The sequence below is a fragment of the Dermacentor albipictus genome, unplaced genomic scaffold (genome assembly GCF_038994185.2).
Source record: "Dermacentor albipictus isolate Rhodes 1998 colony unplaced genomic scaffold, USDA_Dalb.pri_finalv2 scaffold_259, whole genome shotgun sequence".
NCBI lineage: Eukaryota > Metazoa > Arthropoda > Arachnida > Ixodida > Ixodidae > Dermacentor > Dermacentor albipictus.
The window spans coordinates 12,501-25,000 of NW_027225813.1; the positions used below are offsets into that span (position 1 = coordinate 12,501).

General features: G+C 55.2%; 3 non-coding genes across 3 annotated transcripts in view; 1 reads left to right on the forward strand and 2 right to left on the reverse strand.

The window, feature by feature from the left end:
* The window catches only part of LOC139053841 (5.8S ribosomal RNA), a 153-nt gene extending 2 nt beyond the window's left edge, over positions 1–151 (reverse strand). Inside the window, exon 1 of the ribosomal RNA XR_011510824.1 lies at positions 1–151. This exon is cut by the window's left edge and continues 2 nt beyond it. This is a non-coding gene — a ribosomal RNA (5.8S ribosomal RNA).
* A 1,237-nt stretch (positions 152–1,388) lies between these two features.
* On the reverse strand, positions 1,389–3,203 carry LOC139053844 (small subunit ribosomal RNA). Its single transcript, XR_011510827.1, has one exon. It is a non-coding gene; the product is annotated as a small subunit ribosomal RNA (ribosomal RNA).
* A 5,358-nt stretch (positions 3,204–8,561) lies between these two features.
* Positions 8,562–8,753, forward strand: LOC139053853 (U2 spliceosomal RNA). Its single transcript, XR_011510836.1, has one exon. It is a non-coding gene; the product is annotated as a U2 spliceosomal RNA (small nuclear RNA).
* The last annotated feature ends 3,747 nt before the right edge of the window (positions 8,754–12,500 follow it).

Here is a 12,500-nt window from a genome sequence, read left to right on the forward strand (position 1 = left end):
ACCCTCAGACAGACGAAGCCAAGGGAAGACCCAAGGCCGCAATGTGCGTTCAAAGAATCAGTGCTCAGTGTGTCCTGCAATTCACACCAAGTCTCGCAGCTGGCTGCGTTCTTCATCGACCCGAGAACCGAGTGATCCACCGCTTAGAGTCGTGAAAAATAGTTTGTTCAATTCAGTACAGTACAACCAGTGTTTCAGGCACGTGGCGTCTCCCTGTGTGTGGTTTCGAAGAGCGCCTTTCGGCGTGCGCTACTCCTGTTTCGCTCTTTCGTTCGGCGGTCACGCGTTTCCGCATGACCGCTGCTGATCCAACAGCCTACTCGAGACGAAAGACAAGAGCTTGGCGCGCGCGTACTCGCGCAGCTCTCCAAAGCCACTCGGCCAGTGCCAGGGACGGCTCTCTGCGCCGGAGCCACAACAAGTCTACTTGAGGCGGAAGACGAAGCCAGCAAGGGCCTGGCCGCAAGTGCGTTCGAATACGGGATTACAGTCCCTCGTCTGTCCGTACTTCCTCTTTCGACGTGCGGCGCCTTCCCAAAGCGCACAAGTCCGCAAACCGCAGAACGCTTCCGACGTAGCAAAGCCGCGTTTCCTTCGGTACTTCGCAGCAACGCCGCCTTTCCCTCGGCGGCGGGCAAATAGCCTGCAGACGTCGTCGCATTGAACCGCGAACTCGACACCTCGCGCGTCACGAGCGGGAGCCGACCGGCAGCCTCCGGCCCTTTCGGGCGCGGTGGAATTTGCCGCGGAGGACGGGAGAGTGCTTTAGGCCACGGTTCCTTCCGTACTTGGCAGCCGCACCCTCAATACCGCCGGTTCCATGACCGACCGAGCGCCGCACCGTTCCTTTAGTACTTGGGCAGCAACAAAGTCGGGTCGTTACTCCACACTCGCCGCAGGAAGCGACCGGCAGCCGCCAGCCTTTTCAGACTCGGCAGCGTTTGCCGCGGAGGACGGGAGAGCGCTCGCACCACGGTTCCGTGTGTACTAAGCGGCAGCGGCATTAGCTCTCGACCGTCAGTTCCTTGACCGACCGCACGCTTCGCCGTTCCCCTCGTACTGGGCAAGAGCAGCAGGTCGGGTCGTCTTACTCCCATTCCGCGCAAGAGTGCCGAGGCGGACTTCAGAAAGCCCACCCAACAGTGTGCGTTACGCCGTTTCTACCCGCGGGCGCGGCCAAGCCAACCGTCCAAGGTTGCAGCCGGCGTCCACTGGGCGCAACAAATTTGGCACGGGGCGCCCTTCGAAATTCGGGCAATCCCCGGCATGTTCGGGTATAGCCGTCCCCGCGTCCAAGCGGGGCCAGCGGCGGAAAGCGTCGGGCGCAGCGAGCTGCTTCACCCACACGGGGTAGAAACAATGGCGCTCGTCACCCTCGAACAATCCGGTAATGATCCTTCCGCAGGTTCACCTACGGAAACCTTGTTACGACTTTTACTTCCTCTAAATGATCAAGTTTGGTCATCTTTCCAACAGACCGGCGCAACCGAAAGGCCGCGCCGGACATCGGTCCGAAGACCTCACTAAATCATTCAATCGGTAGTAGCGACGGGCGGTGTGTACAAAGGGCAGGGACGTAATCAACGCGAGCTTATGACTCGCGCTTACTGGGAATTCCTCGTTCAAGGGGAACAATTGCAAGCCCCTATCCCAATCACGAAAGAAGTTCCACGGGTTACCCAGTCTTTTCAGACAGGGATAAAGACACGCTGCTTCCTTCAGTGTAGCGCGCGTGCGGCCCCGGACATCTAAGGGCATCACAGACCTGTTATTGCTCTGTTTCGTGCGGCTAGGAGCCGCTTGTCCCTCTAAGAAGGTTGTAAGGTGCTGGGAACCCCGCACCTATTTAATAGGCTAGAGTCTCGTTCGTTATCGGAATTAACCAGACAAATCGCTCCACCAACTAAGAACGGCCATGCACCACCATCCACCGAATCAAGAAAGAGCTCTCAATCTGTCAATCCTCCCAGTGTCCGGGCCGGGTAAGTTTTCCCGTGTTGAGTCAAATTAAGCCGCAGGCTCCACTCCTGGTGGTGCCCTTCCGTCAATTCCTTTAAGTTTCAGCTTTGCAACCATACTTCCCCCGGAACCCAAACACTTTGGTTTCCCGGAAGCTGCCCGCCGAGTCATTTGAGTAACTCAGGCGGATCGCTGGTTGGCATCGTTTATGGTCAGAACTAGGGCGGTATCTGATCGCCTTCGAACCTCTGACTTTCGTTCTTGATCAAAGAAAACATTCTTGGCAAATGCTTTCGCAGTAGTTCGTCTTGCGACGGTCCAAGAATTTCACCTCTAGCGCCGCAATACGAATGCCCCCGTCTGTCCCTCTTAATCATTACCTCGTATTCCAAAAACCAACAGAACAGAAACGAGGTCTTGTTCTATTATTCCATGCAAGTTTATTCAGGCGACTCGCCTGCGTTGAGCACTCTAATTTTTTCAAAGTAAAAGCACCGGCCTTCTCGAGGCACACAATGAAGTGCACCAAGAAAGGACCGGCATGATGTTCAGTCCGAGCCGTCGCATCGGGTAGATGCACTACTCGTCTGGAACTGAGATCCAACTACGAGCTTTTTAACCGCAGCAGCTTTAGTATACGCTATTGGAGCTGGAATTACCGCGGCTGCTGGCACCAGACTTGCCCTCCAATTGATCCTCGTTAAAGGATTTAGAGTGTACTCATTTCAATTACGGGGCCTCAAAAGAGTCCCGTATTGTTATTTTTCGTCACTACCTCCCCGTGCCGGGAGTGGGTAATTTGCGCGCCTGCTGCCTTCCTTGGATGTGGTAGCCGTTTCTCAGGCTCCCTCTCCGGAATCGAACCCTGATTCTCCGTTACCCGTAACAACCATGGTAAGCAAGTAACCTACCATCGAAAGTTGATAAGGCAGACACTTGAAAGAAACGTCGCCGGCTCGTGGCCATGCGATCAGCACAAAGTTATCCAGAGTCACCACACAATACGGGCCGAAACCCGATCGATCTTGGTCTAATAAAAGCACCCGTCGCCCAAAGGGCTTCAGGCTCACTGCATGTATTAGCTCTAGAATTGCCACAGTTATCCAAGTAGGAAGAAACGATCTAAGGAACCATAACTGATTTAATGAGCCATTCGCGGTTTCGCCTTATTTCGGCATGTACTTAGACATGCATGGCTTAATCTTTGAGACAAGCATATGATTACTGGCAGGATCAACCAGGTAATCGTTCAACTGCGCGTCCCGCCTGTCAAGCAGGCCGGACGCCGTTTTTGCGATGCCGAGGCCACCTTCAGGCGCCCCAGCACGCTTCGTTCTTGCAAAGAGTAGCACTTTGCACAGTCCGAGACGACGGCGTTCGAGCTCGCTACGGCGCCCTCCCCGAAGGGCCGGGTATCGCCACGCGGCAAGAAGCACGCAACATTCTCGATAGACTGGTTGTGTCGACTCGATCACGGCTTGCGGTTTCTCTTGAGCCCGCAGCACAGGTGGACCGACCGACACTTGCAACGTAGCCGAGACGGCAAAGCCGCCAGGCGACGGGTCACGCCCGCGCCTTCGGCGCTTTCGCATTTGACTCGTCCGAGGACGATGCGGAACACAACTCGATATCGTGGAGAAAGCGTCGTCCGACAACCAGCCCCTAACGCATCAAGCGGATGAGGCTGCAGACGTCAGCTGTGGGATCCACGGGAGCGATACCGGGGACACGCTTGACGGGCACGAAGCCCGCCGCATATCAAACACCCAGGTCGCTTTTGGGGGCGACTGCTCTCTGGGACCCCCATATAATAGCAGCGATAAGTTCCCAAATCTCCATGGGGCCGTACTCGTGCCACTTTCGACGAGCGTTTGGCGAAAATCGTGCCGCCTCGCAGCGCCGCGAGCGAGATGGAAAGCTTACGTCGGCAGCGCAATGCCGAAGTCGTGAAAGCGCAGCGCGTCGACCGAATGCGCGAACGGCAATCTCTCGCCTATGGACAGCGCGGTTTCCAGAACAATCGCCTTTCTGTGCCCCTACGGGGCCGCACGCTAGCGCGGCCCTTTCGCCGTTTCCGAGCACGAGTGCGACCGGCGCGGGCGGCGTGCTCGACACCCCGGCTGACGCCGTTTCGGACTTTGTCTCTTCGCGCGCTCGCGCCAACGCCGCGGCAAAACGACGACCTCTGCGCGGTTCTTTCCCGGTTCCCGGCGTGCTATAGTGCAGCCAGCCGGACGGTGGCGACGACTCAGTCGCGGCCGTGCGGTGGCTTGTACGCCAAAGTTGCGTGACGGGCGTCGAGCTCCCGCCGCGGCCCGGCTCAGGTGGTTTCGGACTTCTGTCTCTTCCGAGCGCTCGCGTCGTCGTGGGCACGATTCTCGAGTGCGGAGCGGTGCGCGGACACCACCACGAACACGCGCAAGCCGAAAACGGCACTACGGTACAACGTCGGCCAGGGCGGTACGGCCCCCTTATATGAGCAGCGATAAGTGACCAGATCTCCACGGGGCCGTACTCGTGCGACAAGGCGGCGTACTGCGCCGAGCCGAGCGCCAATATTTGGCCTTGGCACGGCCGATTTGAGCTCTCGCGATCGCCGCGGTACCGCCGCTCACCGATTCAAGGCACGCTAGCGCGGCCCCTTCGCCATTTTTCGAGTAAGAGTGCGAAAAGCGCGCGCGGCGTGCTCGTCGCCCCGGCTGACGTAGTCTCGGACTTAGTCTCGCTCACGCCGCCCCGGCTGACGTCGTCTCGGACTTAGTCGCGCTCACACCGCCCCGGCTCACGTGGTTTCGGACTTCCGTCTCTTCCGAGCGCTCGCGTCGTCGTGGGCACGATTCTCGAGTGCGGAGCGGTGCGCGGACACCACCACGAACACGCGCAAGCCGAAAATGGCACTACGGTACAACGTCGGCCAGGGCGGTACGGCCCCCTTATATGAGCAGCGATAAGTGACCAGATCTCCACGGGGCCGTACTCGTGCGACAAGGCGGCGTACTGCGCCGAGCCGAGCGCCAATATTTGGCCTTGGCACGGCCGATTTGAGCTCTCGCGATCGCCGCGGTACCGCCGCTCACCGATTCAAGGCACGCTAGCGCGGCCCCTTCGCCATTTTTCGAGTAAGAGTGCGAAAAGCGCGCGCGGCGTGCTCGTCGCCCCGGCTGACGTAGTCTCGGACTTAGTCTCGCTCACGCCGCCCCGGCTGACGTCGTCTCGGACTTAGTCGCGCTCACACCGCCCCGGCTCACGTGGTTTCGGACTTTCGTCTCTTCCGAGCGCTCGCGTCGTCGTGGGCACGATTCTCGAGTGCGGAGCGGTGCGCGGACACCACCACGAACACGCGCAAGCCGAAAACGGCACTACGGTACAACGTCGGCCAGGGCGGTACGGCCCCTTATAAGAGCAGCGATAAGTGACCAGACCTCCACGGGGCCGTACTCGTGCGACAAGGCGGCGTACTGCGCCGAGCCGAGCGCCAATATTTGGCTTTGGCACGGCCGATTTGAGCTCTCGCGATCGCCGCGGTACCGCCGCTCACCGATTCAAGGCACGCTAGCGCGGCCCCTTCGCCATTTTTCGAGTAAGAGTGGGAAAAGCGCGCGCGGCGTGCTCGACGCCCCGGCTGACGTCGTCTCGGACTTGGTCGACGCCCCGGCTGACGTAGTCTCGGACTTAGTCTCGCTCACGCCGCCCCGGCTGACGTCGTCTCGGACTTAGTCGCGCTCACACCGCCCCGGCTCACGTGGTTTCGGACTTTCGTCTCTTCCGAGCGCTCGCGTCGTCGTGGGCACGATTCTCGAGTGCGGAGCGGTGCGCGGACACCACCACGAACACGCGCAAGCCGAAAACGGCACTACGGTACAACGTCGGCCAGGGCGGTACGGCCCCTTATAAGAGCAGCGATAAGTGACCAGACCTCCACGGGGCCGTACTCGTGCGACAAGGCGGCGTACTGCGCCGAGCCGAGCGCCAATATTTGGCTTTGGCACGGCCGATTTGAGCTCTCGCGATCGCCGCGGTACCGCCGCTCACCGATTCAAGGCACGCTAGCGCGGCCCCTTCGCCATTTTTCGAGTAAGAGTGGGAAAAGCGCGCGCGGCGTGCTCGACGCCCCGGCTGACGTCGTCTCGGACTTGGTCGACGCCCCGGCTGACGTAGTCTCGGACTTAGTCTCGCTCACGCCGCCCCGGCTGACGTCGTCTCGGACTTAGTCGCGCTCACACCGCCCCGGCTCACGTGGTTTCGGACTTGCGTCTCTTCCGAGCGCTCGCGTCGTCGTGGGCACGATTCTCGAGTGCGGAGCGGTGCGCGGACACCACCACGAACACGCGCAAGCCGAAAACGGCACTACGGTACAACGTCGGCCAGGGCGGTACGGCCCCTTATAAGAGCAGCGATAAGTGACCAGACCTCCACGGGGCCGTACTCGTGCGACAAGGCGGCGTACTGCGCCGAGCCGAGCGCCAATATTTGGCCTTGGCACGGCCGATTTGAGCTCTCGCGATCGCCGCGGTACCGCCGCTCACCGATTCAAGGCACGCTAGCGCGGCCCCTTCGCCATTTTTCGAGTAAGAGTGGGAAAAGCGACCGCGGCGTGCTCGACGCCCCGGCTGACGTCGTCTCGGACTTAGTCGACGCCCCGGCTGACGTAGTCTCGGACTTGGTCTCGCTCACGCCGCCCCGGCTGACGTAGTCTCGGACTTGGTCTCGCTCACGCCGCCCCGGCTGACGTCGTCTCGGACTTAGTCGCGCTCACACCGCCCCGGCTCACGTGGCTTCGGACTTTGTCTCTTCGAGCGCTCGCAGCCAGGTCGGGGCCGACGCCGACGTCTGCGTGGGGCTTCAACGATTCCCGGCGCGACGCAATGCAACTGCGCGCAGGATGCCAGCGACTCCGCCGTGGCCGTGCGGCGGTGTACACGCAGAAGTTTCGTGAAGGGGTATCGAGCTCCCGCCGCCCCGGCGGACGTGGTTTCGGACTTTAGCGCTCGCAGCGATCTCGCGGCGATCGCTGACGTCTGCGCGGTTTCAGGTGTGCTACGATGCAGCAGTCTGCCGCACGACAATTTACGGAAGCGAGTGCATTCCGCCCCGGCGGACGCGGCAGCGGACTTTGTGCCTGCGGGAGTGCTCTTGTTGCTGTAAAATTTGAACGGGTGCAGCTGCGCGAAGCAAGTGTACACATTTTCTCTCTCTCTCTCTCTCTCTCTGCCTCTGAGGCGACTGTAATTTTAATTTAAATGCAATTGGAGGCGGGAGCAACCTGATGAGAGTAGGCGGACTTCGGCACACCTTGTAGTTTAGAAATTGTTTTCAAGCTTTGAGGACATACACAATCGCGCCATCTGCTTTCCCCGTCTCTTTGGCACTTCATAGTGTGTGCAGCATGCTCTGCATTCCAAAGAAACGCGCCTGTTTCTCCCCCTCTCTCACGTTCTTCTTGTCTTTCTTGCTGCTCTTGTGAGAAGTTGCTATGCTCTTTACTCGCTGTAAAATAGAATGCTTGCGCGAGCCAACAACTTGCGTGTCTTTCTTTTTTTTTGTTGTTGTTGTTTTTTTCTCTCTTCCCAAGACGTTTCTGCCATTATTCACTAGCTCTCGTTCTTAGTATGCAACGGAGCGTTAGCTCGCGCCATCTACCTTTCTTTCTGTATGGCGAAGGCCGTAGGTTTTCCTAGTTCCGCACACAGATGGCGCGGATGCGTTTTCGCGCCAGTTTCGAACGACCTCGCTGTACACATGTTTCTCATTTAAAAGTTTCAAAGGGGCTTGCGAAAGGGCGTGGTCCTTTTTTCTTGCGCAAGGCTGAGCTTTCCAGCTGTGCTTAAGCTATGCTAGCATGTGTGCGTATGTGTGTGTGTGTGTGTGTGTGTGTGTGTGTGTGTGTGTGCGTGCGCGCGCGCGCGTGCGTGCGCGTGCATATGTGTGCGTGTGTGTGTATACACGCACACGGTAAAGATGATGGGGTAGCGCTATTTCTTTCTTTCTTTCTTTCTTTTTTAACAACACCTGTGCTCCACATGGCGATCTTCCTGCCCTCTATGTTTCCGGTTGGAAGGAGTGCGCAGCCTTTTCTATATTTATTTATTTTTTTTTTTTCATTCTCTTTCATTCGTACATGAGGCGCGCTACCTAATTCTAGCGGTCGAATCGACACGTTGCAATCCGTCCCGGCCTGTGCCGTATGAAAACTTTCAGTGGGCCTTGCGGTAAATAAAAGGAAATGAGGGAAATGCGCGTAGTGTATTACACTTGCGCACGGGCTTGAAACGAAGGCCTCAAAGAAAGCCGCCTTGAGCGGTCGCATTCAGACGGAAGTAAGCATTCCCCTTGCGCGTGTTTTCCGCTCGCCTGTTCCGTTTTCTACGAGGTTGCCTTCGTTGGTTTTGCCTTGCGAACAAGCTTGCGCTCGGGTCTCGTTTCTACGCGACGGCGTTTCGTTAACAGTGAAAGACTGAGGCGTCGCGAGTTGATTCGCGAGATAGAGAGCATAGAGTCTCTAGACGGGCTGGGTTTTATAAGATTGCCCACGCTGTTGCTGAGGTTACCAATGTCGCCAGGGCACCCACAAGGCAGTGGTACAATGGAGTGAAGTGAAAGACATCGCTTCTCGGCCTTTTGGCTAAGATCAAAGTGTAGTATCTGTTCTTATCAGCTTAATATCTGATACGGGTTCTATATGGACCCACGATATTAAACCTATTTTTGGAAGTTGGCGGAGTGCTTGAAGCCTGCTTCACCTCCGCCGCAGGTCGGCCCGGTATTGCACTACCTCCGGGATCGGCCCCCGCTCACTTAGGTGAGACTTCATTCAATCAAAATGAAGAACACAAGCTCGAAGCGAGCACTCACGTGACACGCACCATTCCCATACTATACGCAACGATGCCGGTGTTTCTGAACGATTGTCTGCTGTAATGAGCCACTTGGGGGGGGGGGGGGGGGAAGGGTGATTAGCCGTGGGTTTTGCAATCAATGTAAGTCCCACTCAAAGCCAACACTGCATTTTGGAGTTCACTATCGCTTTGATCCGTAAACGACAGCAAGCTCGCCCTGCGAAAATCCGCTGCCCTAGTGGAAGAAAGGTTCCCTATGAAACAAAAATGGAGTGCCCGATTTCCGGCAACATTTTCGCTGCAGTGGGACCGAGCGCCTCGAAAACAAACTTGTCGTATGGCCAAGTGTGGCGAAATATATTCAAGGGTTCAGAGGTGCCTCAGCTTTCCAACCTGTATGTTATGAATACCTGTTGCTACCTTTTCGTCATCATCATCCTGCTGGCTACGACCACTGCAGGGCAAAGACCTCTCCCATTATTCTCCAAGCACCCCGGTCACGTGTAAGCCCGGTCACGGTCGCCGTCTAGTGCCTGCGCCCTTCCTAATCTAATCTGCCCTCCTAAATTTCCGCCACCCCGTGCTACGCTTCCCTTCTCTTGGAATTCAGTCGGTAACCCTTAATTGATGATCTTCCCCCCACATTGCATGCCCTGCGCACGCCCATTTCTTTTTCTTGGTTTAAACTAAGGTGTCATTAGCTCGCGTTTGTTCGCTCACCCCCCGAATCTGCTCTATTCTTATCCCCCGTAGCGCTACACCCATCATTCTTCTTTCCAAAGCTCGTCGCGTCGCCCTCAGTTACCCTTCGGTAATCCTTAAGGTCCTTCGTTGCGGCACTCGCGGCATCTTTCTCATTTAAATAAGGCTATTTCGTTCAGTTTTGGGGGAAAACTCAATGAGCTAGGCGCGATTGTGTCCCCGGCGCCGCTCTCAACAAGATGGCGGCGCCCAGGCTTTTTGCCTGGTGGTTCGGCTTGACGCAGAACACGCCTGCAGGGCAGTGAAGCCGCATTGAAGGGGCAACGAGCGGCGCAGTGAAGCGCATGCTCGGGCGAAAAACGCGAACATCAGCCAAAAATACAACCAAATGGCCAAATACGAATTTCCGTTATGGGAAATTGGAGTTCAGTTGGCGCGTTGCGCTCGCCTAAGGTAAAGAACATAAATGCGAGTGCCACATCAGCCAAGTCAATGCTGAGGATCGCGTATCATTTCTTATTTATTTTTCCCCTTGCCTCCTGGCCTGCGTGGCCCTAGCGCGCATGCCCACGAAAGTAATGCAATAAGGAAAACGCGAAATCATGCGGTGACGGCTGTATCATATCCATTGTGCGTGCTTTGTTCTTTTTGGACTACAGTGGTGTGCGTTATGAGAAAGTTTCAGTGACCAGCGAACCTATATTTAGAACCACATTTACGGTTACTGCTAACAAGCTGCGGGTAGGTGTTGTTTTTTTCTTTCTTTCTTTTTTTCGCTACCAACGATGGGTTATCGCAACCGCGATCGGTTGTGCTAGACGCGTTCTTGCCAAACGTTGGCTCTATACGCGACCCGTGACGCGTGGTCGGCACATTCAAGCAGTCCATTGCAAACCGTTCCAAGAAGAAGGATGCTAGCTCCACGTTCCGCCGGGAGCGCTAGTTCGAAGATTGTACTTTTAGACCCTCGAGGAAGCACCGCCATCCCACGTTTTCTATAACGCGCTAAGACTCAGAGCGACAGCGACCACTTGTCTTTGTCAATATCTCGGACACACTTTTTTTTTTTTCTTTAATCCAGATCGTCAGACGAGCCCGCGTTCACGCGCACTCGCTCTCTCCGATAAGCAGGGTAGCTCGGTTGGGGTGTTGTAGGGCCTCGCGCATGCGCTGCTGAGTTCGTCGCTTCGCCGGCCGGTCGACGCTGGCGCGGTACTGGTAATCAACTTCGACGGGCATGGTGAAACGTCACTGTGAAACGTCACGACTAGCAATGCAATGTGTTTGCGAGCAATCGGAGAAATGAGAGAGCCCCTGTAGATTAGTGGAAACGTTCCTCCAAGTATTACGTTTGCAATTTGCGCCTACGAACATGAACTAGACAAAGGAAATGATCTGTAGCCGCCTTCACTTCATAAAATTCCCGTACGAAGAAATTTGCGTGCGCACGTGATCTCCCGCATGAAACCAGACGATAGGTTAATTTTAGCCGTTCATTTCGATTTGCCGAATGTAAACCGGAACACTTTCTCCACGCGCTCTTGAGGTTTGAATGACAATCAATGACATGCTTTTTTTATATATTTTTGTTTGTTCTATCTGGAACCAAAAGAATTCAGAACGCCATTTCAATCTTAGATTCGATTCACGCCTTGCGTTACGTCACCCCTGGCATATCTGATGAACACGCTCTGCTGTTAAGCTTCATGATCACGGCATTAAAAGTCGCCACTTCCCGAACGTTTATCGAGCCGATGATGAACCGTATGCTGGATTCTTATTGTAATGAGTTTATAGAAAGTTTTATACTTCTATGGCTAGCTTCAAGGAAAGGAAAAACATCGCTCAGCATTGTATAACGCATAACAACAACAACGAAAAATCTGCAGGTTATTCATACTACAATGAGAACACTAGGAATACTGAAAAAGATGAAATCTAGACATGCTGCAAGGAGCCAACAAATGCAATTGAACCAACGAACTGAACTGCAATTATTTCATCAAGACATGCCCCGAAAAAACGTGGCCACTATCAATGCTCATTTCAAAGCTGTTTTTTTTTTTTTGTTTGTGACGGATAATAATTATCTTCCCAATGGCTGATGTGAAAATTTCAGAGCGCGGCATTTTCGAAATCTCAAGGCCCCGGCTGCTTTCTCTCTTCTTTAAATATGTTCCGGGTGGCAGATGGAGAAAAGTTTCGCGCACATAATTTAAAAGCCTGTAGCTGATTTTCTTGAAGAACACAAAGTGCTGACAGACCACCAAACAAGACAAAATTGAATCGGTATTACGCGCGATGATTTCGCACCGCAGTAACAAAAGGGTAACAAGCGGACGTTCATTTCGTGGTGTGTATTTCACGTCTCTCACAATAATAATAAAAAGAATGCTACTGCATAAATTAGCTTTTCCCAAACTGGATGGTTTCGATCAGCTTCCTTAAATTGAGTTGGCGTTGATTGAGCAGGTGCGGGCCTCGGTTGTTTAAGATTTTTGTAAATGGCATCATTACTGGATAGATGCGGACGTCTGCGTGATGTGTGAAACTCGCTTGAGGATCAAGGGAGAACCCCCCCCCCAAAAAAAATCATGTCATGGTGACACAAGTGGCACATGAGTACTGTTATCGGGAGGAAAAAAAAAAAAGGAAAACCGGCACGTACTAGGGAGACACTCCTCTTACACGTGAAGCTCCAAACAAATTGTTTTTCTTGAGACGCTCTATAAAGCTCCTCAAACGCAGCACCCGTACACGAAGACAAATGTCCAAACTGGAAAGAAAGCACGAAATTCGCGGCGCCCGTTTGCTGTGAAACAACGGGCAACATTACGCAAAGTCCGCTACCACGTCAGCCGGGGCGGCCGCACCCCGCCCGCGGTTGAGCCATATATGGCTGCACGCGCAAAGTCCGCTACCACGTCAGCCGGGGCGGCCGCACCCCGCCCGCGGTTGAGCCATATATGGGGACTGAACATCAGGCTGCACGCGCAAAGTCCG